We start from the raw sequence: 14945 nt of genomic DNA on the forward strand, positions 1-14945 counted from the left end.
CCCACTCTCAAGTCTGGGTCCCAAAAGAGCTCCTATGGCGCCATCTACTGCGGGCTGAGTGTAGCGACATGGACTCAAAAGTGAAGCCAGCGGGTTCTTGACAGCCCCCTGGTGGCTGGTTTAGATGACAAAACTAAGCCTCCTCCTTGATAGTGAATGGAGTTAAACAGAAAATGTTAAAGTATAACTTCAACATATTTTTTTTCAAGATGGTTTCTGTCATTTTAAGTATTTTTCTATCCCCAAGTCTGACAATGCAATTGGAACGCTCCCCTGACATTTAAGATTAGAATGTTATATTACTTATATTATTAACTTTCGGTCATGGCAGCTTATTATTATTTTTTGTTCATTTTAATTTCGACAATTATTTTATTCACTTATACTTATATTGTGTTAAATTGCTGTGTTAATATGCATAGTTCCTTTTTGTCCATGTATTTGTAAGCTGTTAAGTTTTGAAAAAGTTTTTAAAAAAGAGAGTGAGAAAGATTACAATGAAGTTCGCAGGACTCATGCAAATGTGGCATAGAGGAAGTAATACATATTTTATCATCTTGCAGTTTTACTTGAGATTGAGAAACGCCTGTTTGGGATCTGTAGGAAATGATTATACTGAGATAACCAACTGAGTTGGAAGATGGAGCCGAAATCTTAAAGACAAATCCCACATATATTCGAACATATGCTAACTCTAAATTGAAAGCACGATTATGATATCTTCCACTTACATGACTCATTAGATTTCCTCTGTAATTAATAGAGAAGATATTAGATCATCAGTCTGAAGCGTTTTTACGTGTTTTACAGTTTTTATTTCTTTAAACTGGACGTTTTTGCATGGATGTGGCTGCAGACCTGATTCCCCCCCCCCCACAGAGAGGCCTCAGGACCAAACTCCAAAGGTCTTAGCCTTAGGGAAGTCATGGAGGGATGACTGAAATAATTTATAATTCTTCCACGATATAAAAACAAAACAAGCCTGCTGGTTAAAGTATTGGGGCTATATAAAGATCCATACCCTCAGGAAACACAAACATACTGCGATTGTGACTTGTGACCACCAGGTGTCAGCTTTGAGCCCGTACAGAGGGAATGAGCCAAACGCATATGTTGTGGCATTATTGTTTATATATTGATTATATAAAAGCAATAGTGTTAAGCTGTATGTATTCTGTTTACATTGTACATCACTTTCTCATAGTTGGTTGTGTTTATATTGTCTTTTTTTGAACGTATTTATTACTTTTACTCAGCATTTATCTTTTATCTCATTCTTATTAATACTCTCCAAATTTAAATCATGACCTAATTTCTTATTCTACACAGTTCCACCTGTCAAAGTATTTTGGGGATAGAACACATTGATTGTGTTTTTCCCACTTACAACTTAATAAAATATGAAAATAAAAGTAATGGGAGCGACGAGGTCGACGAGCAGAGATTGATTTCAACTGTGTGAGCCTGAGCCTTCATCTCAATTGGCCAGCCGTGATCGTATAGAGGTTAGTACTCTGCGTTGTGGCCGCAGCAACCCCGGTTCGAATCCGGGTCACGGCAATAATTTTCCGTTGGCTTCAACCACCTTAATTGAACAATATCTTCTTCTATGTAAAGTTAGAAAAAAAAAACTTAAATTTGAATACATTGTAATAAATAAAATATATTAATAAAATTAAATGAATCCTACTCAATCTTCCTCTGCACATTTTCACCTGTTTCTTATTTCTGCAAATTGTGGTAATAAATTTGAGCATGTTAAAGCTCTTAAAAATTCAATTCATTTGGCTGAATAATAATTTTTACAATTTCAATAGGGCCTCACTGTCTGTCAGTGCTCGGGCCCTAATAACACATTTCAAGCAATAACGAGAACACATTAATACACCACTAATTAAGTTAAAATAACATATTCCTTCATTAATCCCACAATGGGGAATTTTATAATATTAAAGCAGCAAGAGTAATATCTAGGCACCAGTTATAATAACCAACATGTGGTACTTAAACGTGAAGAAATATACAGAATATATGAACATGGATCCTTGTATTGCACAGGCAGAATGAATATTGCACAGGGTTATAATCCAATTTCATATATGACATTACTGTACTTTTTTTTTACAGTTTTTTTAATGATATTTTTAAAACTTCGACTGCATGACTTCAACTGGTAATACATCAAAGTTCTGAGTATATTTCCTCCATCACGTGTATTTATCTAATCGAGACGAGTGTACAATTTGTCTAAATGTTGTATAATTAAGTTGTTATAGATTGTGAAATGTAAACACGTCCATTCATTCATGGGTTTCCTGCTGCAAGGAGCTTCAGGGAGTGAGTGTGTGTGTGTGTGCGTGTGTGTGTCCGTCCCTACAGCAGCCATATTGGAATGCTGGATAGGGAGAGAGAGAGAGAGAGAGTGAGAGGGAGAGATAGAGAGAGGGAGGAGAAGCAGGAACAGTCGACGGGAGAGAGGGTGAGAGGAGGCGGGGATAGGGTGAGCCAGACGGGGCGAAGCGAAAAAACTCGGACCGTAACCAACCCCAGCCCCCGCGGCCCTTCTAACGGACTATCCACCGACTGTTCGCCGCTTCCCGAGTCGCCAAAGTCGGCAGGAAGCTGCCCGGACGTCCCCCCTCCGCTGGAACAAGTCGACGGTGAGTGATGTGTGTGTTTTGCGGGGCTATCCCACGACCTGAACGGTGAAGAAAAGTGTGTGTGAGCCGCCGTTTCCTCTCACTTATGAAAAATCCCCCCAAAACTAAAGAGAGCTAATTTGACCGTTCGCTCGCTTCCACGCTAACTGGGACAACATCCGGAGAAGTTAGCTCCAGCGGCGGCGGCGGCGGAGGGGCACTTTTCCTTCTTGGTAAGTTTGGGAGAAAAGGAGCGAGGCACCGTCACGGCCACAGTCACATGGAGTCAATGTGGAGTTAAACGAAGGGAAACCGGATTAACCCACAGCTTCAGCCCAAATCTGCCTCCTCGGGCGTTTGAGTTCCCTCTGGATCAGAACCGGAGTTTACCTGCATGTGTCCGAGCTCTTCACCTTCTATCGCTACCACCCGGTTATGTTTAGTTTTCCTCCTTTTTGAGTCAGACGTGGATGCTGCATCGACCCAGTTATGATGGGTTATTTACCATGTGAGTGTGATAAGCTGCTCGATTTTTGTTAGTAGTTGATCAGGTGTTTTTTTTAACTGTACAACATTTGAAGCATCTACACATTTAATCAAACTATTGAACAGATAATCAATGAGCCAGTCTGCAGGATGTTGATCAGCAACTTGCTTGAGAATTTATTGTTTACTAGAGGGGTTTAGTTTAGACCTGGAGATGTGGGCAAAGATAATATGGAGATGATATCGATGATGATCATGATTAATGTCACATTGTTATTTCTGCTTAATATACATGGGGAAGATCCCATGAGCGTTCTATCAGTCTTTCTATTTGAGCAAATTATGTTGTGGTAGTTTGTGTTTTATTTGTACCGCCCATTTCTTTGTTTATTCCCCTGAAAGTGCCTAATTTTGGCTTTGTCTAGGAACCAAATGGAGCAAATGTTCATTTAATTTAATATTTGGGTCGGTTTGTACAGTTTGAACCCCTCAAATTAGCATTTCAGAGCTTTGTTATCGAGTGTGTGATTATTTTAATCAGTGAATCCATGGAGAACCTAAGCATATGATGCCTATGATATCTGTGATAAGCCGAAGTAGTCAGGGAAGTTCATTCATATTCTCTTTCAAGTTGCAGGCTCCTCATGAGGTTTAGTTAAACACATTTTCTGCCTTAATGAGCTCCTATTTGTGAACTAATTTCATATATTGATAATTGGACTAAAACAAGATTCACTGTGCTTTTCAAATACTGAAATCACTACTCAGACAAAACATGGTGCCCTAGGTTCTGCATATTGCAAAGTGTGTTAAAGGGCTGAGGTGCAGAGCCCTTTCACCCTCCGCTTCGTATTCCACATGCAAGAAAATGCTAATGAATTGCAGTATCCTGAGGCAGCTGAAGCTTCAGACTTGCAGTGTACTAATAAGCGCACACTTATATTGGAATTCTGGGGACGTGCTGCACCTAAACCTGAAGTCAGTACACTAATGAGATCCATGATTATTTCTTTAAGACTAAACTTTCTTAGAGGATGTGTTGTGAAGTTTAGATTTGGTGTTTTGCAGGTAGAGTCTGACTAAAAACAGATATTATTTGGGACCAATTGTAATCATTTCTAAGATGTCAACAAACCCATCAACAAAGAACTTTAGCTGAGTCTGAATATTTTAAAAATCAAAGTTTCATCTTATTACAAATAACCTTTTATAAAAAGAAAACACAAATACAGCCAAATATAGAAATTCTAATACAAAATAATCAAATTTTTTATGTAAAACTCGAACATAAATACAAATCTTTTTGGAATTGTTTATTTTGAACAATCAAACATAACCATCAATACACTATATTACTGAGAAATGTACTTATTGACCAACCAAGGTATTTGACAGATGCATTACAAACACTGAATGTTTACCGACAGTTATTTGTCCTACAATCATCCAGGCTCTCATTTCCTCAAACAAGCAGAATATGATGATAGTAGTTAAGTACCCATTAACTGTTCAAAATGAATTCTAATCATCTGAATAACAGCTTATTCTTCTTACAGAACATCAGGCCAGAGTTTCAATGTCTGACATGTTGCTCGATTAAAACACATAGCTCCAAACGCTGTCATCTGTAAAACCGAATCTTCTCGCCTATTCATTATAATGTAATTGGCTGGAAGAGACATTCACAGAGCAAACCAGCAAACAAGCCTTCCCCCTGCTCATCCACTTGATGAGCTTGTGTTTAGTTCCACTCCGGCTGCGTTCATTAGGTCACCGCGACCGAGTGTGATGCCACATGAGAAGCAGTCTTTGTAGGGGCGGCGATCACTTCCTGTGGATGTTTTTATGCAGACCATCTTTGTGTTTGTAGAGATGAAGATGGTCTGATTGTGAAAAACACCGAACTTCATCCAATTCATGTGCCATTGAGCCACATTGTGCAGCCTCAGTCTACTCATTTGACATCACAGGACCAAAATGAATGCTGCGTAATCCATTATATCTCGAGCAGAAACGTATCATTACCGAGAGAAAGAAGTTGTTTTGCTTCATTTTCAGACACGCATCACATGTATCTGGGAAATTCCTCCACATGGACCCTCTGCTTTAGTTTTAGATAGAAGTCAGTTGGAATAAATAAACAAAAGTCATAGAGAATCAATAGCTACAACTTTCTGACTCGACACTTCCTGTGGCTAGTGTAGTCTGCAGGCTAATACGAGTGTAGCAGTACTGTGTGTGAGTTTGACTCTGCTGAGTGAGGTCTTTTTTTGGGAAGGTGTGGACGTTTTGGCCGGTCGCCTCGACCTCAAATTGCTGTTTGACGGTTAAAAGCATTCAGGTTAGAGTCCGGTTAAAGGTTGGGCTTTGGCATTCGGTTATTATTATTACGGTTAAGGTAAGGGGCAAGGGCACGCATTACGTCAATGAGTGTCCTCACAAAGATAGAAGTTTGTGTGTGTAAATTGCAGAGCAGTGCAGGAGGGCCTGTATTTATAGAAACACTTGACTACACTCAGAGATCCTGCAGGAGCCGTCCATTACTCTGCAGACACCTCCACTGTTGTGCCTCTTTCATTCCTGCAAATGTCCTCTCTGTTTTAGTTCATTTTTGTCATTTTTATTACATGCATAACTCTGCCATGTATTGCTCCAAGGTTTTCTAGTCACTCTGGAAAGACAAGCACACAGCGACAGAGAAAAACTGTGGAGAAAGACCCAAGGGTAACAAAGCCAGCAGTCTAGTGTCAGTAGATTCCAGTATGTGGTGGGACTCTAATAACTCTAACTAGTGGTAACAATCAATGCAGACACATACTGTGTGGTGTGTGTGGAGGCCTGAATAAGTGTGTGTTTGTGTGTGTGCCCCTTACTTAATATGTGTGTCTGTCATGAGGAATTCATGATACCAAATCCAGTAATTTGTCCCGGGGGGAAAGAATTACTTTTTACTTGTTTCTTTGCAGTCTGAGCATTTTTTTAAATAAATCGCTTGCTCCTTTCCAACCATCGAATGAAACACAGCGGCTCTTTTTCTGTCCAGTGATTGGCCTCTTCATACCTACTGTGTAAATATTTGCAGTCGTGAGGACGTCCAAGCTGTTTTCTCACATCCTGCACCGATGTATGAATGCTTTTTGCAAACTCACCTCAGGAAGGAAAATGGCATGAATGAACAGTTTGACCAGGACAACTGAGGTTCTATGTTTCCCACCGGCAAATTAATTTGGAAGTGTGGTGAGCGTGTGTGTGCTTGTGTGTGTGTGTGTGAGAGTTCCAGCAAGTGCTGGCATGAAGAGTGTTTGATCGTTTATGTCCTAAGCCCATAAATTTAACTTCTTTCTTCTGTAGAGCTTATTTCCTTGTATCCTCCTGCCTGTGGTTTCAGCTGTGAAGAAGCCGCAGCTGTGTGTGTTTGAGAGAGAGTGTGTGTGTGTGTGTATGTGTGTGAGAGAGACACACAGCGTTTACCGACGGGAGGCTGAATAAAGCTCCATTCCTTTTGCTTCTGGATTGGTTGCATTCAGGAAGTAGCCCCCACACCCTCCCATGGATGGACACACACACACACACACAAACACACACACACACACACACACACACACACACAGAGGGAGCGCACTTACTGTACATCCTCAAACATGCTGCGTCCCTCAGGAGCTGAAAGGAAAACGCCTTCTTCCTCTCAGAAGCAGCAGTGCTGCTCAGGCCTTCCTAAGTGTTTATGTGTGTGTTTGTTTTGTACACGTCTTTCTGTGGTTGTGTGGACATATTTATTAGCCTCACCAGTTGAAAAGGCTGTTTAATGGTTTAATTACTGATATGGGTTAGGTTTAGGAGTTGGGGTAGGGCAAGACATTTAGTTGTGATGGTTAAGATTAGGGCAAGGGGCTACAAAATGGATTCAAGCAACTGGTGTCCTCACAACTGCAGAAAGTCCCAACATTCTTTGCATGCTTGCTTGTGTGTACTAAACTGTGATAATAACTGTGTTTACCCAAGATAACATGAGTAAACATTTTCATGGCTTTTGCTGTTTGAAAATCCTTAAAATCTGTTTTAGCAATATGTGTGTGTGTCCTTGTGGTCTTTGTGTTATAAACACACCTTATTGCATTAATATTTATTTTGTCACAGTGGCCTTTAATTTACACCACAGAGTACCATGCATGCAGAAAAGTAAACAGATTTAAAAGTATGAGGTCTGTAATCGATATTGGCAGATACCATGATTGGATGTGTGCAGCCCATTGCCACTTACTGTGATTGTGGCCCCATGTAGGCGTTTGGAAAGGGATAATTTGTCAGTATAAGGCCCAAACATACTGGATGAGTGTTTCCCAGAGGTCGAGTTTAGATGTGGGGAGTGTAACATGTAATTTTTCTGAAGCTACAATTTAAAGATGTCCTCCAAATGGCTCATATACATGATTTGGTGGACACTGGCTAGGCAGCTGCACACAGAGAAACCTAAAGTATAGTCACTGCAGTTAGTGAGTTTGAAGTAAGTGAAGCAAGACGTTTTAATGCAGGATTAATCAAGGTTCAAATCAAGTTAGTTTTATCTGACAGGGTGGGGCTTGGTCTACCTTAAGAGTCTCTTATCAAACCAAACCGAGTGTTTAGAAAGGAATTCACTTCTACATACAAGCGCCAGCCATTTAAGAGAGGGCAGTTCTGCAGACTATGCTCGCTATTGGACATTCTTTTGGTCCTAACTTATCAGATCGGTGCAACGCTGTGTCTTTTTCTATAACCCTGAAAAGATATTGAACAAAGTCGTGGCTGGATTTATTGCAAAATAGATACCAATCCTTTCAAACAGGTGGCAATGTGCTTTGCAGTATTCGATTTCTTCTGTGGTCACAAAAGTTACATAACGTTTATTGGTAGGTTCTCTGGGCTTGGCTGTGTGTGTGTGTGTGTGTGTGTGTGTGTGTGTGTGTGTGTGTGTGTGTGTGTGTGTGTGTGTGTGTGTGTGTGTGTGTGTGTGTGTGTGTGTGTGTGTGTGTGTGTGTGTGTGTGTGTGTGTGTGTGTGTGTGTGTGTGTGTGTGTGTGTGTGTGTGTGTGTGTGTGTGTGTGTGTGTGTGTGTGTGTGTGTGTGTGTGTGTGTGTGTGTGTGTGTGTGTGTGTGTGTGTGTGTGTGTGTGTGTGTGTGTGTGTGTTTGTTCAGCTGTCCACCAGTTATGAAGTCTGAGGATATAACTCAGACACCATATATGCACCAAGCAATAAGAATGTATTGATGAGTGGGAGTTAAATAGGCTTCATTGCTTTCTTGTGGAGAGTTAGATCAGCGCTTTCGTGTCTGCATGGTTATAATTAGGCTGTTAGCTTAGCACATAGCCTGGAAACAAACAAAACTCAAGTGTAAAAACAAGACTTTAACTGCCTGTTAAACATTGGGGGTTGTACGGCGCTTTTTCGTTCACGGATGCTGTAACTTCCTGGAGGTTTTCCTGTCTTTCTGATGTCCTGTTTTATATTTATAGTTTGTATATTGATTAGATAAATTATAACGTGTTAAATAATGAGATTGAGAGATGCTGGTAGGTGACATAAAAGCGGTATTTATATCTGAGTCTGCTCTATTCTTCTAATAGGACATATGCTCGCGAAACATTGAAGGTCCAAGGTGATCTACTGGCAGAAATCAATTATAACATTCATGAGTGTGAAATCTCCTGAAACTACATTACATTACATGTCATTTAGCTGACGCTTTTATCCAAAGCGACTTACATTTTTAGAACACTCATCATTTTATGAGGGGCCATCTAGGGGTTCAGTATCTTGCCAAGGACACTTAGGCATGCAGATGGGATAGAGTGGGATTCGAACCGGCAAGCACCCGCTCTATCCCCTAGGCCAAGCTCTCCCCTAAGAAGTGTTGCGTTTTCAATCATTTAGAATGAGTCCTTCAAATGTATAGGAGCAGGCCCTTTACCCGGGAATCAGCCATGTTTCCAAAGTAGCCCAGAATGGAAAAACCAAACACTGCCTCTAGAGAGAGACCTTCATATTTTTTTATCACAGGAAAGCCTCCATAGATTTTTCTTTTGGAAGGGGGGGGATATTCTTTTTAGATGCCACTAAATTCTACAAACTGAACCTTTTAAATCTCCAAAAACTCTCAATACAACAATAGTGAGCTTGAGTATGGAAGTAGTAGCACACTGAGAGAATGAGAGCGGGGGAGAGAGCGGGCGCATCAGTGTCTGCTTGGCCAATCATATGACCTCATCTCTTCTCTCGATTCAGGCCCAGCAGACACAGACACACCAACACTGCACCCACACACCCACATAAATACACAGTCATAATAGATCACAGGGATCACACACACACACACACACATACGCTCACACAATGAAACACCTGGAAACGAGCCATAGGTATGACATCACACACATGTACCCACAGACTGGTGTTGCTGAGGTCGAGTATAATGCCACAGTGTGTGTCTGTCTCTGTGTGTGTCTGTGTGTGTGTCAATGTATATGTGTCTGTCTGTGTGATTAGTCACTAGCAGGCGTTCTCTTGTAACAATGGTTCATTGAAGAATAGTCTGGAGGCTCGTCTGTCAGTCTGTCTCTTAAAGTCTGAACAAACACCAGAAAACAACGTAACCAAAGATATTTTTAGTTTCTTCCTGCTTAAAAAATTGCATTTTAAGTTGGAGCAGCAAAAAGATGTAGAACATGTCACAGAAAAGTTTTGGTAAAAGTAAAAATGCATTTCGTGAATTTGCGGACAATCACACACCAGTTTACTCTTGGAAAGTTTGATATACGGATGTGACTATGTTTTTGTTTGAAATATAAAATATATTCTGATTAAGGTTTAGGGTGCTCAGGTAAAGTAGACAATCATTTATACACAGGCAGACCCATTGACAAGTGTACACAACATGACACATCACCTCAAACTGCATATCCACCAGAGGGCAATATTAACACATCAACTGATCCAGCAGGGTAATGAGTGGAAGGGGGTGGGGGGGTGGGGGGTGGGCAGTGCTTAGGTCTACCTTCTATATGAGAGACTGTGTGTATGTCTGTGTATTTGTAAATGTGTGTGTACTGTGTTTGACATCTTGGCCTAGTAATCCAGTGGCCCATTAATCTGCTTTACTCCTGAGTAACTCTCGTCTGTTCCGGCTATCTGTTTGTGTGTGTCTGTGTGTTTGTGGTTGTATGTGTCTGTGCCATAGACTGTATTTATGTGTGTGTATAAGAGAGACCCTGAGATTGTAGAGGGAGATATTCTCTCGGTGATGGTTCATTTATTCTCTGTATCCAATGTGACCAATTCACTGTCGTGGGCTGAAAGGCAGAGTCAGTGACATCATGACAGCTCACTGATTTTCATGGCACTTTTGTTGTTAACACATGAGTGGCAGCAACAGTGGAAAAGGTCACTGGGATAGTTAAAGCTCCGACAACCACACATTGCCCCAACTGCCTGACTTTTCCTCCAGCTCCACCATGAGGCTGACATTTGATTTATGTTCATAGTTCCCTGACTTTTAGTCTTACACCAGCAGGTTCAAATCTTTTACTTTTCTAGTAAAGTGTGTCAACAACTTGGTGGATTGGCAGCAATAGATGCAGGCATAACGTGGTGATTTGTCCTCTAGCGCCACCATGAGGTTAATATTTTGGTGAAATGGGTCAACAGCTGTTTGAAGGATTGTCATGAAGTCTGGTACATGTCCCCTAAAGATAACCTCACTAAACCCTTAACTGGTCTGGTGTAGCATGGCAACAATTTTAATTTATTCAATAGTAGTGAGATATTGTCCTATGAAAAAAAATCACAACACAATCTTGTTGAAACACACTCGCAATCCACAATGTAAGTTTCTTCCCTATTACAGTTGAGAATATCCAGACTAAACGTTGCAGATTGACTCATCTATTTTGCATTAACGACGCTGGTAGATAATGATGTACATGTTATGTGTCTATCATTGATTTCCAGTCCCCATGGTTCACAGCTCTGAGCGGCTCAGGATCCTGAGATAGAATGTGATCGCCTCAGTTCTCAGTGCTGCTTTTTATTGAATTCTTCTACCGCTGTAATGAGTTGGCCAGAGACAACTGCCTGTTTGTGAGACACGGATGAGCGGGCTTCACACCGAGATGAGTGAATCACTGTTCCTTCAGATGCTTCCCTTCACATTTGTAGAATCGATTTACTGTTACCCCAAAAAGTGACAGACATTCACCAACAAAGTTCACAGATGACGTTGGGAGTCATTATTCAGACCTTTTAATGAAGAAAAGCTGAACATTATCTTTCATTTCTGACGGACTCGGTTTCCATGATTAAGTCCATAGGGTGAATAAAGTCCTCTGTCTGAAGACATGTGCAGAATGAGTTGAGGTGGCTTCACTCTCCTCCGAGCCCCTGCATGGAAATTAATGATGTGCGCCCCTAAGCAAAGTCAGTGGAACAACTGACTGTTCTCCCCCCCGTGTCCCTCGTTCTCTATAATTTGTGTTAGCCGTGGTGAAGATGGATGACTTCTGGGGGACAGTGATGAGTTGGGGACGTTACATTATGAATAACCGAGTCGCTCCTCAGGGGTTCATGTGTGTCGTAGAGGCAGAATAGCCAAAGGCAACACACGCATTGTTTAAATCACCCATTCTGACATAATGACATAACAGGAGGGGGATGAGCCCCCCCCCCCCGTTATGTCATTATCCTCTCCATCTTTTAATTTCCCCTCACTTTATCCTCTTTTTGTCCATCTCGTCCCACTCCTTTTTTCCACTCCTCTTTTCTTGCAGTTGTTGCATCACTTCTTTTCATCTCTTATCGTGTCTCTCCCTGCTCACTTGCTTCCCCTTTCGTTTCTTGTACATCTCCCTCTCTCTCCACCTCCATCGCCTCTCCAGGGAGACAAAGACACACCTCCCCTCTCCCTGCCTCCTCTCCTCCCCTCCTCTTTCCTCCTTTTCTCTCTTTCGCCTCCCTCCCCCCATTCACGGTCATAGGCTGCCGCTGCCTAATGCTCCTCTCTCTCTCTCTCTCTCTCTCTCTCTCTCTCTCTCTCTCTCGCTCTCTCTCTCTCGCCCCCCCCTCCTCTTTTTACCCTGCTCCCACTCGTGCTGTGTGCATCTGTGTGTCAGTGTAGTAGCAGCAGCAGTTGTAGTAGTAGAGGAGGGAGGAGGAGGCTGGGCTTTAAGCTCATCATCATTACTGAGTTAGCTGACTGTAGTGCATCACAGCATTAGCCCCAAAGACGACAGAAGCCCGGGATTTTGGCTTTTCCCAATTTAGCTGTCTGTCAGGAAGAGATTTTCTCTTCTCTTCTCTTCTCTTCTCTTCACTTCTCTTCTCTTCTCTTCTCTTCTCTTCTCTTCTCTTCTCTTCTCTTCTCTTCTCTTCTCTTCTCTTCTCTTCTCTTCTCTTCTCTTCTTCACTTTTAAATGGAAGGACTATATCATGGTAAGGATGATATCACACAGCAACCATGCTACGTGTTCAAGTTTATTAATGTAGTTTATTTACGACGTGTGTTCTTAAAGGAGTGTTTTCAGTCTGTAATATCAAAACATTAACTTGTGTTTATGCAATGCATTTCTATGAAGGTTAACTTGTATTGTAGTAATGTTTGGTGCAACTGAAGAACAGCTACCACTGAAAATATACATGGACCATAATGTTATAAATGCCTGTATGTAGGAGGCAGGTACTTCAAGTGTGCATGTGCAGTGATGATGGCGCAACTTGTAAAGGTGTATTTGTGTGTGTGGGAGGCTGTGTGTGTCAAATAGTTAGTTGCATTTGAAGTGTGCATCTCCCATGTGCAATGTGGCTGATGCTGCTCTGTGCGTTGGTGTTGGCGTGTATTTGTGTGTGTTGCATGTACAATTGTTTCATGCGTGTACATACGAGTGTGTAGTTTGTAAGCATGAAGTGAAAATCCTCCCGCGGCGTTTTGTTTCTGGGTTAGATCATCTATATTTCAGTGTGTTTTAATAGTTCGATCTTTGTTTATAATTGATGCAGATTTGCGAAATTAGAAGCAAAGCTAGCAGCCACACACACACACACACACACACCCCCACCCACACACTGCATCTTTACCTGCCTTACATCCAGGCACCTTAACTCATACTCTTTAGATGTGATATTGATCTTTTGAATGCCAGAAGGTTATACAGAGGCACATAAAAGAGCATCTATAAAAAGTAAGCTCTGGTAAAATCTTTTATAAAAAAGAAAAGATGCTCAGGGGGTGTTATGATCCATATAGTTCAAAGCCCCTTTTTTCACGGGTCAACAAACCCACTTACACCCTCACATCTGGCCTTTTTCTCCAATGGGATTGGATACGATCGTCATTCACTCCAGGGTCAAATGACTGCTGTAGACACAGGTTTTTGTGTACTTGTTGTTTTTATACATCTTGGGAGCAACAGGGACAGATGCAAGACAGCAAGGTTCCCAGTGAGTTTGTGATGTTGAGCGGGACGTCGAGGGGGTTCCTAACCCTAACTAAAGGAGTCGCCCTTTTATTAGGGGGATTACCTCCTTTCAGAAAACCTACTGTATGTATACCTACTCATTGTGGTGTATGTAAGAGGTATAAAACAGGCTTTAACCTAGGACCGTTAATCCAGATGAGGATGAACTCCATTAAAATACACAAAATAAAGGAATACCCTTAACGATGAAAAGCTTTCGATTTGTTTTCCATATTTAGCATAGTTAAATATACATGTTGGCATTCATTAGCCTATTCTGGTGCGACACAACTAAACTCTTCCAGAGCCCAGTCCATCAGGATTTGCATTTATTGGCCAGTTAGAGTCAAGGATTCATCATTTGCCTTGTAAAACCAGTTCCCCTGTGTTATTTCTCTCATGCAAAATCAAAGAAGCATTCAATATTCAATGTTAAGTTAAATTTTCATGTGCAAATTTATGCTTTGACCCACAGCTGGGTCTTCACTTACATTTCTTGTAAGATTGAAGTCATGTCAGACGTGTTCTGATCTACTTAAAAAACATTGAGTGGCATCATTTATAAAGATCATTTCAAGCTATCTCACCCGTTCACTCGTCCTCAATCTGTTGTGTTGAATTATACATGGTGTATCTGCACTGGGTGCGATACCTTAAAATGCGTGCTCGCTCCAGTAAGCCAGTTAGCTTCATCGCTGCACCTGAATTACAAACACACTCAAGTCACTGTGTGTGTCACTGTGTGTGTGTGCTTTTGCAGATAAATGTGAATGAGCAGTCATGCGTTGATTTGACCTTATTATGTTGTATGCGTGTAGGCCTTATCTGGAGTATGCATCATCTGTGTGTGTCTGTGTATGTGCAGAGTATTTCATCAAGTGATAGTGGTTTTGAATAATTGCTTGATGTGTATCTGAATGTGAAATAATGACATGAGAAAATGCACATGTGCCTCTGTTTGAACACTTCACCTACACAGCTCACGAGTCACTAAAAACACTGACTTGTGCCACCGTTATGTAAAAGTACTTCATCTCAGGCAAAGTCAAAACTGAGCTTTAAATCCTCACAAGTACAATTTCAAGGACATAACATTTTGTGTGTTTATTTCTGTGTGTTTGTGTGTGTGTGCGCCTGGCAGGTGTGATTGATGCCTCGGGCGTGACGTTGTTGCATCGTAGGGCAGCACGCTCCAGTAACACCCCATTGTCCAGAGGGTCAGACACACACCCGCTCACACACACATGCGCGTGTGTGCCAGCTCAGCTCGAAGGTGGGCCATTAAACACTGAGCATTGAGGCAGAACAGCTGGCTGCTCTCCTCAGGTTGAAACAGTT

General features: G+C 41.5%; 1 protein-coding gene and 1 non-coding gene across 2 annotated transcripts in view; both read left to right on the forward strand.

The window, feature by feature from the left end:
• Window positions 1-1488: 1488 nt before the first annotated feature.
• On the forward strand, window positions 1489-1560 carry trnah-gug (transfer RNA histidin (anticodon GUG)). Its single transcript has one exon. It is a non-coding gene; the product is annotated as a tRNA-His (tRNA).
• Window positions 1561-2433: 873 nt separating this feature from the next.
• Window positions 2434-14945, forward strand: part of ptk2aa (protein tyrosine kinase 2aa) — a 54147-nt gene continuing 41635 nt past the window's right edge. The window contains exon 1 of the mRNA XM_062409643.1: window positions 2434-2660. The gene's annotated coding sequence lies outside the window, so the exon portion shown is untranslated. The remainder of the gene's footprint in view (window positions 2661-14945) is intronic.

This window comes from Platichthys flesus, chromosome 17, assembly GCF_949316205.1.
Source record: "Platichthys flesus chromosome 17, fPlaFle2.1, whole genome shotgun sequence".
Classification (NCBI taxonomy): Eukaryota; Metazoa; Chordata; class Actinopteri; order Pleuronectiformes; family Pleuronectidae; genus Platichthys; species Platichthys flesus.